This window comes from Nycticebus coucang, chromosome 4 (genome assembly GCF_027406575.1).
Source record: "Nycticebus coucang isolate mNycCou1 chromosome 4, mNycCou1.pri, whole genome shotgun sequence".
Lineage (NCBI taxonomy): Eukaryota > Metazoa > Chordata > Mammalia > Primates > Lorisidae > Nycticebus > Nycticebus coucang.
In genome coordinates this window covers 96,942,528-96,957,741 of record NC_069783.1, presented here as the reverse complement: position 1 = coordinate 96,957,741, position 15,214 = coordinate 96,942,528, and positions in this window count along the sequence as shown.

Genomic DNA, 15,214 nt, shown 5'->3' with positions numbered 1-15,214 from the left:
AAAAGAATAATACAACAGATCAATAAATCAAAAAGCTGGTTTTTTGAAAAGGTCAACAAAATAGATAAACCTTTGGCCAACCTAATCAGGAAAAAAAGAGTAAAATCTCTAATCTCATCAATCAGAAATAACAAAGATGAAGTAACAACAGACTCCTCAGAAATAAAAAGAAATCCTTAATGAATATTACAAGAAACTTTATTCTCAGAAATACGAAAATCTGAAGGAAATTGACCATTACTTGGAAGCACGTCACCTTCCAAGACTTAACCAAAATCAAGTGGAAATGTTGAACAGGCCCATATCAAGTTCAGAAATAACATCAACCATACAAAATCTCCCCAAAAAGAAAAGCCCGGGACCAGATGGTTTTACGTCAGAATTCTACCAAACCTTTAAAGAGGAATTAGTACCTATATTACTCAACCTGTTCCAAAAGGTAGAAAAAGAAGGAAGACTACCCAACATGTTCTATGAAGCAAACATCACCCTGATCCCCAAACCAGGAAAAGACCCAACAAGAAAAGAAAATTGTAGACCAATATCACTAATGAATATAGATGCAAAAATATTCAACAAGATTCTAACAAACAGAATCCAGCAACATATCAAACATACATCATGACCAAGTCGATTTTATCCCAGGGTCTCAAGGCTGGTTCAATATACGTAAATCTATAAATGTAATTCAGCACATAAACAAATTAAAAAACAAAGACCATATGATTCTCTCAATCGATGCAGAAAAAGCTTTTGATAACATCCAACATCCCTTCGTGATCAGAACACTTAAGAAAATTGCTGGTGGGACTGCAAACTAGTACAACCTTTCTGGAAGGAAGTATGGAGAAACCTCAAAGCACTCAAGCTAGACTTCCCATTTGATCCTGCAATCCCATTACTGGGCATCTACCCAGAAGGAAAAAAATCCTTTTATCATAAGGACACTTGTACTAGACTGCTTCTCGCAGCTCAATTCACAATCGCCAAAATGTGGAAACAGCCTAAATGCCCACCAACCCAGGAATGGATTAACAAGCTGTGGTATATGTATACCATGGAATACTATTCAGCTATTAAAAAAAATGGAGACTTTACATCCTTCGTATTAACCTGGATGGAAGTGGAAGACATTATTCTTAGTAAAGCATCACAAGAATGGAGAAGCATGAATCCTATGTACTCAATTCTGATATGAGGACAATTAATAACAATTAAGGTTATGGGGGGGGAAGCAGAAAGAGGGATGGAGGGAGGGGGGTGGGGCCTTAGTGTGTGTCACACTTTATGGGGGCAAGATATGATTGCAAGAGGGACTTTACCTAACAATTGCAATCAGTGTAACTGGCTTATTGTACCCTCAATGAATCCCCAACAATAAAAAAAAAAAAGAAAACTGGTATAGAAGGGACATTTCTTAAACTGACAGAGGCCATCTACAGCAAACCCACAGCCAATATCATATTGAATGGAGTTAAATTGGAATCATTTCCACTCAGATCTGGAACCAGACAAGGCTGCCCATTGTCTCCATTGCTCTTTAACGTTGTAATGGAAGTTTTAGCCACCGCAATTGGGGAAGAAAAGGCAATGAAGGGTATCCACATAGGGTCAGAAGAGATCAAACTTTCATTCTTCGCAGATGATATGACTGTATATCTGGAAAATACTAGGGACTCTACTACAAAACTCTTAGAAGTGATCAAGGAATACAGCAGCGTCTCAGGTTACAAAATCAACATTCATAAATCGGTAGCCTTTATATATACCAACAATAGTCAAGTTGAAAAAACAATTAAGGACTCTATCCCATTCACAGTAGTGCCAAAGAAGATGAAATACTTGGGAGTTTATCTAACAAAGGACGTGAAAGATCTATATAAAGAGAACTATGAAACTCTAAGAAAAGAGATAGCTGAGAATGTTAACAAATGGAAAAATATACCATGCTCATGGTTGGGAAGAATCAACATTGTTAAAATGTCCATACTACCCAAGGCAATATATAATTTCAACGCAATCCCCATTAAAGCTTCACTGTCATACTTTAAAGATCTTGAAAAAACAATACTTCGTTTTATATGGAATCAGAAAAAACCTGGAATAGCCAAGACATTACTCAGAAATAAAAACAAAGCAGGAGGAATCACGCTACCAGACCTCAGACTGTACTACAAATCGATAGTGATCAAAACAGCATGGTACTGGCACAAAAACAGAGAAGTAGACGTCTGGAACAGAATAGAGAACCAAGAGATGAATCCAGCTAATTACCGTTATTTAATCTTTGACAAGCCAATTAAAAACATTCAATGGGGAAAAGATTCCCTATTTAACAAATGGTGCTGGGTGAACTGGCTGACAACCTGTAGAAGACTGAAACTGAACCCACACCTCTCACCATTAACCAAGATACACTCTCACTGGATTAAAGATTTAAACCTAAGACATGAAACTATAAAAATACTAGAAGAGAGTGCAGGGAAAACCCTTGAAGAAATTGGGTTGGGCGAGTTTTTCATGAGAAGGACTCCCCGGGCAATTGAAGCTGCTTCAAAAATACACTATTGGGACTTGATCAAACTAAAAAGCTTCTGCACATCCAAGAACATAGTAAGTAAAGCAAGAAAACAGCCCTCAGAATGGGAAAAGATATTTGCAGGTTATGTCTCCAACAAAGGTTTAATAACCAGAATCCACAGAGAACTCAAACACATTAGCAAGAAAAGAACAAGGGATCCCATTGCAGGCTGGGCAAGGGAGTTGAAGAGAAACTTCTCTGAAGAAGACAGGCGCACGGCCTTCAGACATATGAAAAAATGCTTATCATCTTTAATCATCAGAGAAATGCAAATCAAAACTACTTTGAGATATCATCTAACTCCAGTGAGACTGGCCTACATCACAAAATCCCAAGACCAGAGATGTTGGCATGGACGTGGAAAAAAGGGAACACTTTTGCACTGCTGGTGGGGATGCAAATTAATACATTCCTTTTGGAAAGAGATATGGAGAACACTTACAGATCTAAAAATAGATCTTCCATTCAATCCTGTAATCCCTCTACTAGGCATATACCCAGAAGACCAAAAATCACATCATAACAAAGATATTTGTACCAGAATGTTTAACTGCAGCCCAATTCATAATTGCTAAGTCATGGAAGAAGCCCAAGTGCCCATCGATCCATGAATGGATTAATAAATTGTGGTACATGTACACCATGGAATATTATGCAGCCTTAAAAAAAGATGGAGACTTTACCTCTTTCATGTTTACATGGATGGAGCCGGAACATATTCTTGTTAGTAGTGTCTCAAGAATGGAAGAAAAAGTACCCAATGTACTCACCCTTATTATGAAACTAATGTAGGACCTTCACATGAAAGCTATAACCCAGTTACAACCTAAGAATAGGGAGAAGGGGGAAAGGGAGGGGAGGGAGGGGAGAAGTAGGTGGAGGGAGGAGGATTAATGGGATTACACCTGCGGTGCATCTTACAAGGGAACATTTGAATCATAGTAAAAGTGGAATGTAAAGGTCTTAGCAAAATAACTAAGAAAATGCCACGAAAGCTATGTTAACTAGTGTGATGAAAATGTGTCAAACGGTCTATGAACCAAGTGTATGGTGCCCCATGATCATACTAATGTACACAGCTATGATTTAATAAATAAATAAATAAATCAGTTAACTTAATTCCTTGGAAAATATCCATTCACAGAAGGGCCAGCGCATGCTAGGGAACCAGGCACTTACCTGTCTATACTTGAGCATACTAATAGAATTTGAAAGGTGAAGAAAAACACAGTTTTCACTTGCAAAGCAGAGAATTGAAGGAATTATTCTGACCCTTTCTGTCAGCAGCAAGCTGTTGAATTACCACCAAATTTTGATTTAATTATCGAGATAGCTGTATTGGCACTAGAAACCTGCCCTTCTTTGACCTGCGTTCCTGACTCCATTTGGTGCCAGGCCCAAGAATCCTTGTCATCTGCTCTTGGGAACCTGCTCACACAGGGAGCCCAGTGGTAGGGAAGGAATGGCCTCAGCGGGTGCCCTTTCCTTTAGGTCACCATATCCTGTCTACCCCCCTGGGACTAATTTAGGGTGGAACACCCTGCAGGGGGGATCTCCCATCCCCTAGGCCTACAGCTGTGCACTGCTGAAAAAGGAGTTTGGGTGATTTTCTTTCCTTTTTACCATCAGTTTTCTAGAGACAACTTTTTATTTTAGAGAAGCTCCAAAAGAAACGAGAGCAAAGTTGACACCATATTCTTTCCCTATACATGATACATTAGAAAGTCATCTCTTTCCAAGAATGGCTTTCAATAGTGATCAAGATGCATTTTCTTCCTTCCTGTACTGTGTAGTCATAATTGATCTTACTAGAAAATGTTCAGGGCTCACTTTTTTATTCTTATTTTAGGAAGAAGAAGGAAAAGGAGCAGTGATAGAGAAATGGTCAATGTTGTCCAGAAAAATGATTTGCTTTCCAAGCCCATAGCTAGCAATTAAGCTGGATGGCCTTGGATCAAGTTCTGGTACACCATACCCTTAAATTGAAAGCCTGCATCCCAAGCTGGAGAGAAGTCAAGAGCTTTGACCCTGCTTTCAGGACAGAGGAGCTAAGCTCTGTCTCTGCTCCCCAAAGTCAAACTTCCACTGCTTAGAGAGAGACAGAGGGGCCTTGTGCAGGGTATAATCATGTCCAGAAGATTCTACAACATGGGGAGGAGAGGCCAGGCCCAACTGGGCAGTGTGACTGGGTATGGTGGGCACACATGTGAGTTTGAAATAAGACAGATTTCCACACCAGAGTTAATATCACATTTTTATAATTCTAATGTGATAGCTTCCCTAAAATAGGAATTTTGCAATGGGGAAAAACTTAAAGCTATTTGAATATGGGCATGTCAAACCTTTTCTAGCCTCTGTCGCTTTAACTACCATAATGATGATGATGCTTATCTTAAAAATAGTTTGAAGATTAAGTGACACAACATATAACAGAGGGGTGGAAGGTATAGCACAGGGTAGATACTAGATGAGCATTAATTCATTTTATTTCAAAGAGAGTATAAACTTCATGTAGGCAGACACCATATATTCTTAAATATCCATAATACTGTGTAATATGTTACTGGTCCACAACCCACCCTAAGACAGCCAGCTGGATGAAAATGAAATGTGTTACCTTGCTCTACTTTCCCATCTTGTCACCAGTTACTGTATTCAGAAAACAAGTCACAAGGCCAATAGATACAGACTAAAATGGCTAAGCCAGCAATGGCACCTTCCCTATCCTTTCCCCTCCCTTCCAGGGGCTGACTCCCCCATCCCACCATCACTCAGGCTAGGAAGGCATAGTATGTCCATTCTCTCTCTCCTCTTTCTAATATTAGTTCTCCTTGCCTCTCATTCCTCAGCAAAATTCCTATTCCCTTGGGGGTGGTCATGACGCTGAATTTCAAGGAACACTGATTCTCATTATGGTGGGTGGGTAACACCTTCTGAAATTGAGAGAAGGCTGCTTGTATTAGTCCAGAAGAATCACTGATGGGTGTTCAGGCAGTTTAGATAAATGTGGCAGACACAGGCTGGTGGGATGTGGGGCAATAGCATGGGCCAGAGGGGATTCCAGTGTTCTCTTCTGCTCAGGCTTCAGGGATACAGAAGGGTGTGGAGGAAGCCAGCTGACCTTTCTTCACAATTAGTTCTCAAGGAACTGGCTTGCATGCCAGTGAGCTGCTGCCACCTCCCATTTTCTGGGGCTGGGTGTAGAGGACACCGAGAGCCTGGTGGCCTCTGAGTGAGATGATGTGCAATTTGGGAGCAAACCCTAGGGCAACTCATCGGCAGGTGTTAAAGCTTAATCATCCTCTGGTCTCACTGAGAGTCCAAGCCTGTGGCAATCCTTAAGCATGCAGTCATTGTCTAATACTCCCCTCACCTGTCATGTACCAGCTCAGTAAATAGCTACTGCAGAAGTTGGTCAGGGCTACCCTGCCTTTATGGTCAGCCCACCTCTTGCAAGCTTGTACTTCTATCCATGTCACGCCTGTTTCCTTTGTGCAGTGACAGGGACAGGGTGATAGGGGCCATGACAGCTGGGTCCAGGTAAATCTATTCCCCCTTCAGGGTTTCTGCCTGGTTTACACCATCTCCAATACCATATACGTAGGTAATTCTCAAAATTGTATTACTCTGTTCAGGTCATTATAACAAATGACCACAGACTACCACACAGGGACAAGAGAAAATTATTTTCTCATGGTTCTGGAGGCTGTGAAGTTCAAGGTCATGGTGGCAGCTGATTAGGTTTCTAGTTAGGCCTTTCTTCCTGGCCACCTTCTTGCTGCAGCCCTTACATGGACTTTTTCTGTGCGTGCTGACACAGGAGGGAGGTAGACACCAAAGAGACATCTTTGGTGTCTCTTCTTTACTTATTTGTTTGTTGATACAGAATCTACTCTATTACCCCAGACTAGAGTGCAGTGGCATCAGCCTAGCTCACAGAAACCTCAAATTCCTGGGCTCACAGAAACCTCAAATTCCTTGGCTTGAGCTTCCCAAGTAGCTGGGACTATAGGCACCTGCCACAATGCCCTGCTGATTTTTCTATTTTTGGTAGAGATGGGGTCTCGCTCTTGCCCAGGCTGGTTTCCAACTCCTGAGCTCAAGGGATCCTCCCACCTCAGCCTCCCAGAGTGTTAGGTGTGAGCCACTGTGCCCAATCTGGTATCTCTTCTCATAAGGACAAAAATCTTCTTGGTTGAGGGTTCCATCAGACCATCTAACTTTAATTACTTCCTAAAGACCTTATCTTCAAATACAGTCACTTTGGAGATTGCAGCTCCAACACACACACACACACACACACACACACACACACACACACACATATATATTGTTGGGCAAAGAAACCTTTTGCCTACCTCGGACTTCCCATGATGAAGCTGGTTATTGCCGGGTGGAGAACTTGTTTTCTTTGCTACCTCGGTTTATAAAACTGAGTTATCTTAGGTACTCTGTTAAGACCAAAGAAGGTATCTACCAATTCCTGGAGCAGGAGGCCTCACAGGTAGCTGGTCACTTCTGAGATCTGTTCTTTTTGACAGGGCAGAGTTTTATGTCCCTTAATAATATAATGTTCATGACTGTCCACCTTTAGCAAAGGGAGGGTTTTTGATAAAGTGCTCGACAGATTCTCCATAGCCCTATCTATATAATCCCTGAAATAGACCACTTATATCAGAATGCTGTGTGCCACAGAGAAGAAGAAATTACTGTTCAGCTACCAGCAGAGTGGCCACTGGGGCAGAGGCCAGAAAACACTGCTGTAGCCAACCAGTGTTTTTGCTGCCAGGCGTGCCTCCAAGGAGAGGACGAGATTCTTAACTTCCACATCTAGTTTTCCCCAATGCTTTAAGAGAGTTGGGGGCCTGATAAAAATTCCTATCTCTGTAACATGGACTGGAAATACCACCATGTCCCTAGGTGTTTCCCTGTCTGCTGGTCTAAACTTCCACATCCATGGACAGAATCATTCCTGGTGCTTGAGAAGTTGACTTCCTCAACTCTTGGATGACAGAGAGATGACAGCAGGCTCCTAAACAGAAAAGCATAAGCAAACAACTTTGCTAAGAGATAATCAGCAAACATTGGGCAAAGGAGGCCTGGGTAACACAATCTGTGTGGTTCCAGCAATTTGTGAGGCTGGAGGTGGGAGGCTAATACGCTTTTGTCAACTAGCAGGCAGGACCTTGGGTAGAAAAGAAAGCTGCTTACAATGAGGTAGCATTTGGGTAATTGAAACAATGGGACAGGATTGTGTCTTATTGTAGGCAAATGAATTTGTGCTCATGGTTCTTGATCCAAAATCAGTATCAGAAACACTCAGGCAGGAGGGCTTTCAAGCAGAGTTAGGTTGTTTTCTGAGAGAGAAAAATAATGGGTTCCTCAGGCACGTGAAGTCAGAGGCAGAGGCTAAATTCAGGGGCCCAGGCATGGGTTCTGCCTCCTCTGCATGCTGGGGTGTGACCAAAATAACACTGACTTGAGTTCAGGAACCAAGAGTACACAGTTTTTAAGTCTCTTAAACAGAAGTCATAGATTGCTATGTCACAATCCTCGAAGATCAAGACTACTAGGGTACCAGGAATGCAGCTATTTTGTCAACGCTGGCAGGAATCGCATTGCAGGGGGAGAGTGAAGGGATGCTGAGATCCATAGGAAACCAAAAGGCCAGGGTAATCCCTGCAAGGAAGGCTGTATGTGCCCCTCCTGGGGAAGCCAACTCTGTTCTATGTATGTGATCTTTCCATATCAAATAAACCCACTTGCAATGGGGCACCCACCTCCAGGCACTCAGCATGAATCCCATTTTACTGAGAAATGTGATACATGATGTGATTCCCATGTAGTCTGTATCCTTTGAGAAATGTCTGCATTTTACTTACTTGACAAAAGAGAAGAGACATTTACCTAATTTTAAGAGGAGGAAAATAAAAATATTTGGGAAAGTGTTGGAAAAAGCTATCAACTTATCCTGTTGGAATAAGTTATCAATACCACCTGTGTGTGTCTGGGAGTTGGGTGAGGTGGGACTCTTCATTAGGATTTTCACTTACCTGGGAGTGCATAAAACTGGGCCCCAGAGCTTGGTTCAGGTCAACAATGATTGTTGGAACAACTTTGTCACAGGTACATAGTTCAGAATAAGAAGGCAAGAAGGAAAAAGCATACAGGGAAAATAAGGTGATCTTTGTTGTCCTAATAATTGGATCTTTGCGCAATAAACTTCCACATCCAAGGACACAATCATTCCTGGTGCTTGAGAAGTTAACTTCCTCAACTCTTAAATGACAGAGAGTAGTCCGAAACCCCTTGCCCTTTCTACAACAGGAGGACTGACATTTTATCCCCTGCTGAAGGTGCACAGACCTAATCCCTACACCATCCATGGGATTCACACATAGAAGAATTTTTTTTTTTCCTCCACACATAGAAGAATTTTTAAAAAGCCTTGAGAGATATTCAGTTAAAGGTCAGGCACCCGTTTGATCTTTGAACTTCTCAAATTCCAGATGTAGAGTCACATAACTACCAAGACATAGGGTTGCTTACCCTCCGTGCTCTCCCTTTGAGTCACACTCTCCTCTACCCTTAACCCCTTAGAAACCACAGATCAGTTCTCTGTCACCATTTTGCCATTTTGAGAATGTCACAGACACGGAAAAACGTAACCTTTGAAACTAGCTTTTTTCGCTCAGCATAGCATCTTGGGATTCATCCAAGTTGTTGCATATCACTGTGATGTGAGTTCTTTTTTATTGCAGAAGTATCCCACTGTTCAGAGGCACAGCTACTTGTTAATTACTTCGGTGTGTGCCGGTTATCAATTATTACATCCCAGCTCTAAACTCACCACTCAGTACCTGCTCTGTGTTAATGGGTTACATTTCTGAGGCCTACAGTAAACATAGGGTTAAGCCCTTCCATAGAGGGAGTTGGAGGAGCACAGCAGCTGCCTCATTCTGTGTACGTCCTTGCCTGTGTGACACGATCAGTCAGCAGTGTGCATGTGTGTGCTCTGCCCTGTCCAGGGCCCAGAGGAAGCAGGCTCCTAGCAATCTCACAGTTCTAGCCTGGGTCAGGCAACCACCTCCCCACATCCTCCTGACATGGACACCATGCACTCTGGCCCCCTGCCTAGAGTAGCACTCCAAATGCCTTATGCACCCCACATTGGCTACAGCTCACCTGTACCCCAAAGTTTTGTTTCCCACAGTCTCCCCAGTCATGCCTCCACCCACCAACCATGATTTGCATGTGCCTCATAGATTTCCTTCCATTTTCCCCAACAACTGTGGATTATCTCTGGCCCAGGGAAGAATAACTGCTTTGCCATTCTGTGGGCTACACTGCACTTTGTCTAATAATGTCTGAGCTTGGAAGGAGACATCAAAGTTCAATGTCTAAACTTTAAAGGAGGGGCCAAGGGTGGCACCCATAGCTCAGTGGGTAGGGTGCTGGACACACACACCGAGGCTGGCGGGTTCGAACCCTGCCTGGGCCAGCTAAACAACAATGACAACTGCAACCAAAAAATAGCCTGGCATTGTGGTGGGTGCCCGTAGTCCCAGCTACTTGGGAGGCTGAGGCAAGAGAATTGCTTAAGCCCAAGAGTTGGAGGTTCCTGTGAGCTGTGATGTCACAACACTCTACCCAGGGAGACATACTGAGACTCTGTCCTAAATAAATAGATAAATAAATAAATAAATAAATAAAGTAGGGGCCAAGTGCCTTAGAGAGAGGACCACTTCCAACTTCCACTCTTCCTCAGCCCTATGGTAGGTACCCTTTGGAGTTCTATTGCATCTTTATAATCACTTTCTTATGATTGCTAAATAATTATTGATATTAAAATTTTCCTTCTTAAATTACTGTGTGATTTCTGTCTGTTGATTAGACACTGAGTAATAGAAACTAGTTGAAGGTCATTGAATTATTTCCAGGTATTAATGATTATGAGTATAGCTGTTATAAATATTCTTGTACTGGTTTTTGTGTGAATGTAAGTTTTATATCTAGTGGTGGGATTTCTGGAATGTATAATTAAGTGGATGTTTCACATGAACATTTGTTAAACTGTTTTGCAGCGTAGCTGCACCATTTTGCATTTCCACCAGGAGTGCATGGGAGTTCCAGTTGCTCCACATCCTCAACTGCATTTCATATTGTGAGGTTACTTTTCTTTCTCTCCAGGTTCCCCACCCCTGGTCATTGTAGTTAGTGTGGAGTTTTTTTCTTATTGTGGTTTTAATTTTCATTTTTTTAAAGGATGGTGATGTTAAACATCTTTTCTTGGGCCTATTTGCCATCTGAATATCCTCTTCTGTGAAAGGACTTTCCGGGTTTTTGCTGCCTTTTTAACTGGATAGTTTGCTTGTTATTATTGAGTTTGGGGAGATATTCATATATTTTCAACACAATACATGTATATATATTTGTTGGATATGTGACTTTCAAATAATGTTTACCAGTTTAAAGCTTGTTGTATCATTCTTTGAATAATAGTGTTTTTCTCAGAAAAAAAGTTTTTGTGTTCAAATCCAATTTATCAGTCTTTTCTCTTAAGAATCATGTTTTGGTGTTACACAGGGTCTGACAATTAAGTTCATGAACTCATTCTAGAAAAATTGCTACATACCCCATTGCTGAATATCACTATGGTCATCTTCAAAGTACTCCCCTTGAGAAGCTATGCACTGACACCAGCACATAGTCCACCCTTCAAAGCAATTTGGAACTCTTTCTGTAATGGCCGTTAGAGCTGTCATCATGTTACCCTTGATGCCCTGAATGTCATAAAAATGTCTTCTTTTCAAAATTTTCTTTATCTTTGCATAAAAAGGAATATCATTGGGACCTCTCTTTATCAGTGATGCTTTCTCACACCTCAGAAAAACATTTAATCCATTTGTACACTGCCATTTTTATCATGGTATTATCCCTATAACTTGGACTAACATGTCCCTGATTTCACCTCTAATCTTGCCAAGTTTAACAAGAAATTCAAGCTCTGACATTCTCATACAGCACACGAAAACTCACAATGACAATAATGAACATCACTCACCAAGACATCATCACATGTCAACACAAACAAAACTGTCAGACACTGATACACAAACATTATTAAACCTATGAGTTGTTTGTACAGTGTTACCTCAGTAGGTGCTTGGTGGCAAGTGCACACACCTACTTGCCAGATCTTGTGTCTAAGAATTCTATTCCTAATCCTAGGTCATATTTTCTTTTAACAGTTTTATAGCTTTAGGTTTTACATTGAAATCTATGGCTCCATTTGAGTTAATATTTGTAGAAGGCATGAGATTCATTTTATTGCATATGTACATCCAATTGATCCATCATCCTTTCTTTGAAACTCTACCCTTTATTTATTGAATTATCTTTGAAACTTTGTCAAGAATCAATACACCATATTTGTTTTAGTATATTTTTGTACTAGCTGATCAGTTCCATCGACCTATCATTTTGCCAATATTGTACTGTCTTGAATGCTGTAAGATTTTATTGATGCATAAAATTTAGAAGCATGACTCCTCCAACTTTACTTTCTTTTCCAAATTGCTTTGATTATTCTAGGTTATTTGATTTTCTATATAAATTTTAGAGTCAGTTTGCCTATATTTACAAAACCCTGCTGGGATATTGGTTAGAATTGCATTAAACCTCTAAATCAATTTGGGGAGAAATGTTGGCTTGAGAATATATTGAATCTTTATGTCACCAAATATGCTATGCTTCCCTATTTATTTAATTGTTCTTCAATTTCTACTTACATGTATTCTATAGTTTTCAGCTTATACAATATCCACATGTTCTATTGATTAACACCTGAGTATTTCTTTCTTTTTTATTACAGGTAGTTATAATCTTTCATTTTTGGTTTTCAACTCTTTGTCACTACAGATAAAAATGTTTGATTTTGTTAATTTTTTTTTAAAACCAACTTTTTGTTTCACTGATCTTCTGAATGATTCTTTGTTTTCAATTTCATTTAATTCTGCTCTAATTTTGGTTACGTCTTTTCTTCTGCTGGGATTGGGGTTGGAATGTTCTTCTTTTTCCAGTTGCTTGAGATGATCCATTAAATTGTTGGCTTCCTCTCTTTCTATTTTCTTAATGAAGGCTTCCAATGCCATAAATTTCCCTCTTCCTTTGTAGTATCCCACAGGTTTTGATAATTTGTGTTTTCATTATCATTTTGTCCCCAAAATAAATTTGGTGATTTCCTTCTTAATTTCACCTTTGACCCAGTTTTCATTCAGCCTAAGATTATTTAGTTTCCATGACTTTGTTGGAATGAGGATTCCAATTGCTGTTGAGTTCAACTTTTATTTCATAGTGGTCTGAGAAGGTATAAGGAATAATTTCTATACTTTTAAATTTGCTGAGGTTAGACTTGTGTCCTAGGATATGGTCTATTTTGGTAGATGACCCGTGGGCTGATGAGAAGAATGTATATTCTGTTTCATTAGGTCTGTAAATGTTCTGTAGAGGTCTGTAAAGTCCATTTGTTCTAGGTTCAGGTTTAAGTCTAATATTTCTTTGTTTAGTTTCTTCTTGGAGGATCTATCCAAAACTGTCAAAGGGATGTTAATCCATTAGGGTCTGCTTTATGAATTGAGGGTGCATAAATGTTAATTATCAAAATCTCTTCATGTTGGGTGTTCTCCTTGACAAATATGTAGAGACCTTCCTTATCTTTCTTTATCTTTGTTGGTTTAAAGCCAATTGTATCTGCTACTGAAATTGCAATCCTGCTTTTTTCTGCTATCTATTTGCCTGTATTATACAAGTTCATCCCTTCACCCTGAGTCTATTTTTATCCTTTATGGTAAGGTGAAATTCTTGTATACAGCAGATATCCGGTCTGAGTTTATTTATCCAGTCAGCCAAGCTGTGCCTCTTTAGAGGACAATTTAAACCATTCACATTAATTGAGAGAATTGATAAGCCTGATTGTGTTTTGGGTGTCATGATTTTTGGATGTCCAGTGGACATTCTTAATCCTTTCACCACTGTGGAAGTTGAGTTTTATTCAAAAATTTCTGGGTAACTTTACTTTGAGGTAGAGCATTGCACTGGTCATTGTGGAAGATGGGTCTGAGAATATCCTGGAGAGCTAGTTTAGTTATGGCAAATTTCTTCAACATGTTTATGTCATAGAAGTATTTAATTTCTCAGTCACAAATGAAACTCAGCTTAGCTGGATACAGGATCCGTGGGCTGGAAGTTGTTTTGTTTTAGGAGACTGAAGGTCAATGACCATCTTTTTCTGGTTTGAAACATTTTGGCCGAGAGATCTGCAGTCATTCTGATACTTCTCCCTTTGTAGGTGATGCTTTTCTTACATCTGGCTGCTTGCAGAATTTTCTCCTTTGTCTTAACTTTGGCAAAGTTAATCACAATATGTCTAGGAGATGCTTAATTTTGACTAAGTCTTGCTGGGGTTCTGAAACTGTCTGCTATCTGAAGTTCTGTGTCTCTTGCAATGCTTAAGAAATTCTCCTCCAAAAATCTCTTGGAGTAGAGCATCTGTACCTTTAGGACCATCCTCCTCTCCTTTGGGAATTCCTATAAGATGAATGTTTGACCTTTTGGAGTGATCCCACAACTGTCTCAGGAAATAATCAGTTTTTACTCTCCATTTGTCTGCCTCTTTAAGTGTTTGGGAACATTTAAAAGCTTTGTCTTCAGTTTCAGAGATCCTTTATTCTGCCTGATCAACTCTGTTAGTGAGGGATTCTACTTTATTTTGGAGTTCCTCAACTAACTTTTTTGTTTCCTTGAGCTCTGCTATCTCTTTTCTCATTATGTCCATATCTTTGGTGACTTGGGCTTTGAATTCATTAATTTCTTGAGAAAACTTTAGAACGACTCTTTGGAATTCAATTTCTATCTTTTCTTCCATTCTATTTATCTTATTTGCAATCTGTATTCTAAATTTGATTTCTTTGTCATTTCTTGGTGGGAGGGGAGGGGAGTTGATCTACTCTTATTATTCATGTTGCCCAGAGTTCTTCTGTTGGATCCACACCATGTTTATTTTCCACCATTTGGTTATTAGAACTGGTATGGTGAGATTGAGTTGGTGTTCCCAGGTAGTAGATATAGCCCCTTACCCCTGCTAGGCTTTGTAATAGTGGCTTATCTCCTACAACCTTACAAAGGCCCCTTTCGGAGTTTTGGCCAGAGACTCTGAGGACCTACTTGGTGACATATTGCAAGCTAGCTCTGTTTTGATATCAGCCAATCTCTACCCTATCCTAAGAAGCCACAGTATTAGGTTTAAATCTTGACTATGAAGAGATACAAACAGCTGTGGCACCCAGCCCCCACCCTTCAGTTGTTTTCTGATACAGAACTTCAAAGGTCAACCTCAGAATGTCCCCGAGTGGACAGCCCTAGACACAGGTTCCAATTAAATGTTTTAGGCAGTACAAACCCTGCTCAAAGGAGAGGGAGTCACAGGTCTCCAATAGCACAATTGGAGCCAGGGATCCACACTCCCACCCACCAGACTCAGTCCATGCTATTGTCCACTTCTCTGCTCACACACCCAGTTGAAGCCAGGGGCCACTCCCACACACACCAGTCTATGTCCACATCCAACTAGCC